This window comes from Lathyrus oleraceus, chromosome 2, assembly GCF_024323335.1.
Source record: "Lathyrus oleraceus cultivar Zhongwan6 chromosome 2, CAAS_Psat_ZW6_1.0, whole genome shotgun sequence".
NCBI lineage: Eukaryota > Viridiplantae > Streptophyta > Magnoliopsida > Fabales > Fabaceae > Lathyrus > Lathyrus oleraceus.
Genome location: NC_066580.1, coordinates 220,223,703 through 220,227,229, shown reverse-complemented (window position 1 = coordinate 220,227,229; position 3,527 = coordinate 220,223,703).

Here is a 3,527-nt window from a genome sequence, read left to right as displayed (position 1 = left end):
ATCATCAAAGGTTACATAGCTTATGGCATAAGGATGAAGTCCAGTTATCAGGTCTTTGTTTCCAGTCATGTGTCTGGAACATCCACTATCAAAATACCATTCTTCTTTGGCTGAGACTCTGAAGGGAATGTGAGCTATTAGACTTATAACATTAGTCATAGGAACCTATTGCTTCTTGTTGACAGGCATGTGCTGTTTGGGTCTGGGTTGATAGTGAGTCTGATGATGAACAGGGCTAGGATAACCATACAACTTATAGCAGAAGGGCTTCAGGTGACCAAATTTCCCATAGTAATGGCATCTCCATCTTTGGTGTTTCCCTTTCTGCTGTCTTCTCTTCTGATATTGTGACATATGATGTGACATCACAGGTTTGCTTTTACTATGGCTGCATTTAGGTTTGGCTTGAGGTTTGCAACCAGTGTAACTGCACTCAGGCTTAGATTCATTATACCCAATGCCAGATTTGTCTCCTGTTATTTTTCTAGTTTGGAGAGTCTTGTCTAGGGAGTCAGATCCATTGTTTAACATTCTTACATACTTGGTCATCTCTTCTAGTTTAGAATTCAAGAACATAGCTTCAATTTTTAACTTGGAGATCATTTCCAGATGGTTTGCCTTCTCATTCTCCAGCTGTACTGTCTTCTGGCTTTCAACTTGTTGACTTTCATCTATCTTGGCCTTCAGAATCACTGCTTCTGTTTTTAATTTGGAGATGGTTTCCAAGTGTTCTACCTTCTCATTCTCAAGTTGAGTTATTTCCTTCTTCTGGCTTTCAACCTGTTTACACCATTCTACACTTTTGAGACATAACTTTCTGTAGGTAGTGGCCAACTCTTCAAAGGTTACTTCACCATCACTTGAGTCTTCATCAGAATCCCATCTTCCAATCAAGGCAGTCATAAGATTTGCAGATTCTTCTGTTTCACTTCCATTTGACCAAGTGGCAGTAAGACTCCTCTTCTGTTTCTTGAGGTAGGTCCCACATTCAGTTCTAATGTGTCCATACGCATCACATTCATGGCACTAAACTCCTTTTTCTTCTTTGGGCTTTTCATCTGACCTTGTTCTTCTTCCAATATTATTGGATTTACTGAAGTCAGATGCGATGTTCTTGACATTAGCCTTAAATATTTCATCCATCTTTTTCACTAGCTTGTTGAACTGTCTTCCCAGCATTGCTACATCATCTGCCAGATCTTCATTAATATCTCGACCACCTTCCTCCTCTTCCTCCTCAGTGTTTGACTTGAATGATATGCTTTTGGCTTTCTTTTCAGATCCATCACACATTCCCATCTCAAATGTTTGAAGGGATCCAATTAGCTCATCAACTCTCATATTGGAAATGTCTTGAGACTCTTCTATGGCTGTCACTTTCATGGCAAATCTCTTAGGGAGTGACCTGAGTATTTTCCTCACTAATTTTTCATCTGACATCTTCTCACCCAGGGCTCCTGAGGCATTAGCAATTTCAAGGATATTCATATGAAATTCATGAATATTTTCTTCTTCTTTCATCCTAAATTTTCAAACCTGGTAGTGAGCAGCTGCAATCTAGACATCTTCACTCTAGAGGTGCCTTCATGAGTGGTTTTGAGAATGTCCCAAGCATCTTTAGCCACTTCACAGTTGTTTACCAATCTGAAGATATACTTATCTACACCATTGAATATAACATTCAATGCTTTAGAGTTGATTGTTCTTCAGCCTTCCATGCCTTATTATCCTCCTTGGTCCATTGTTCTTTAGCCTTCTTATCAGCAGTAGCTTCTCCATTTTTGGCAACAACAGGATGTTCCCAGCCTGTTATCACAGCCATCCATGCCTTATTATCCAGAGGTTTTAGGAAGGCTACCGTTCCAGGTTTCCAGTAGTCATAGTTGGATCCATCCAAAATAGGTGGTCTGTGAATAGATCCTCCATCTCTCTCCATAGTACCAGAAAGTATCGTCCCTAGATCTCACCCAGAACCAGAGCAGGATGCCTGCTCTGATACCAATTGAAATTCTAGTATCAGATATGAGATGTCGAAGGTAATGTCACGACACTAATATCTGAGTAATGCAAACAGAATAAAGATAGAGAATAGTAATGCAAGAGACACAAGCAATTGTTAACCCAGTTCGGTGCAACTCACCTACGTCTGGGGGCTACCAAGCCAGGAAGGAAATTCACTAAAATAGAATCAGTTCAAAGACTCTCCGTACACTTCAACAAGTTACAGTCTTTCTCACCTAATCTCTACCCGTGCAATTTCTACCTAAGCACTCTTATATATGAGAACCCACTCACTTCCTTACAATCACACATGTGATCTTAAACAACAATCCCTTGAGAAAATAAAACACTTTTCAATGACACACTCTTGATTTTACTTCACAGTTTCAATCAAGAAGACACACACTTGATCTTGCTTGACAACTTTGATCAAGTAGAGACACACTTAATCTTGCTTCACAACTTTGATCAAGTAGCCACACACTCTTGCTTAACAGCTTTAGAGTGATAAATTACAACCACAAATCAATCCAATTCAACCATCAAAAGATGACTTGAATGGCTTACAAGTCTCATGACTAAACAGACACAAACCCTAGCTCTCTCTCTATATTTCGCTCAGTATTGGTTGTGTTATGAAACAGGTTTTCTAAGTCCCTTTTTATAGAAGCTTTCAACTGGGCTTGGACATCTTGAAAACCCTAAATCTATTTTCCAATTAAATCTTTTCATAACAGCTGGTTAGATCTCCTTGGAAAATAAGTAAATCAGGTTGTAATCCATGATTGAATGCGCCTGCAAATCAGATCTTCAATCATATGAAGATTTCCATTAATTGTGCAATCACAAAACACCAGACATTCATACTAAATGTTCTGTGTACAGGATGTCATGACATCGGGTCTGACATCCTGGAAAAATCCTGCATAATTCCATAATTCCTTTTATAACTTCCAGCAGGTACACAAACATCAGATGTCATGACATCGTGTATGACATCCTGCATAATAATGTTTTTCCATTTCAACTCCAGCAGGAACACATTATCAGAAGCCATGGCATTGTATATAACATTCTAAAACAATCCTGCATGATCATGTTCTTGAACTCCAGCAGGTACATATGATATCTTATGTTAATACATCACACATAACATCTTGTGAACTCTCTTTGTTTTACCAAAATTGTTGCCAACACTTAGAACCAACAGACCCAACACAGAGATTTATATCTTGTAAGTCCCCAACGGTACTCATTTCTGATCCCCGACAGTGTTGATTCTTGAGCAGTATTTGATTTGGTCCCCTGTGAGGTTGTCTCATTTGATATGATGTTGACCTAAAAATCCCTGAAGAGTGGAAAATTCAGGTCCTCGACATATCTTCTATCTCTATCCTCAGCCAGGTTTGAGATGTTCAAAGCCAGTTGATTTGCATCCATTACCCAACATGTTTCTCCAGTTGGTGTTTCCATCTTGTTGAGATTAGCCGAGTGTTGTAGACGATGATTTAAATTGGTGACATTTG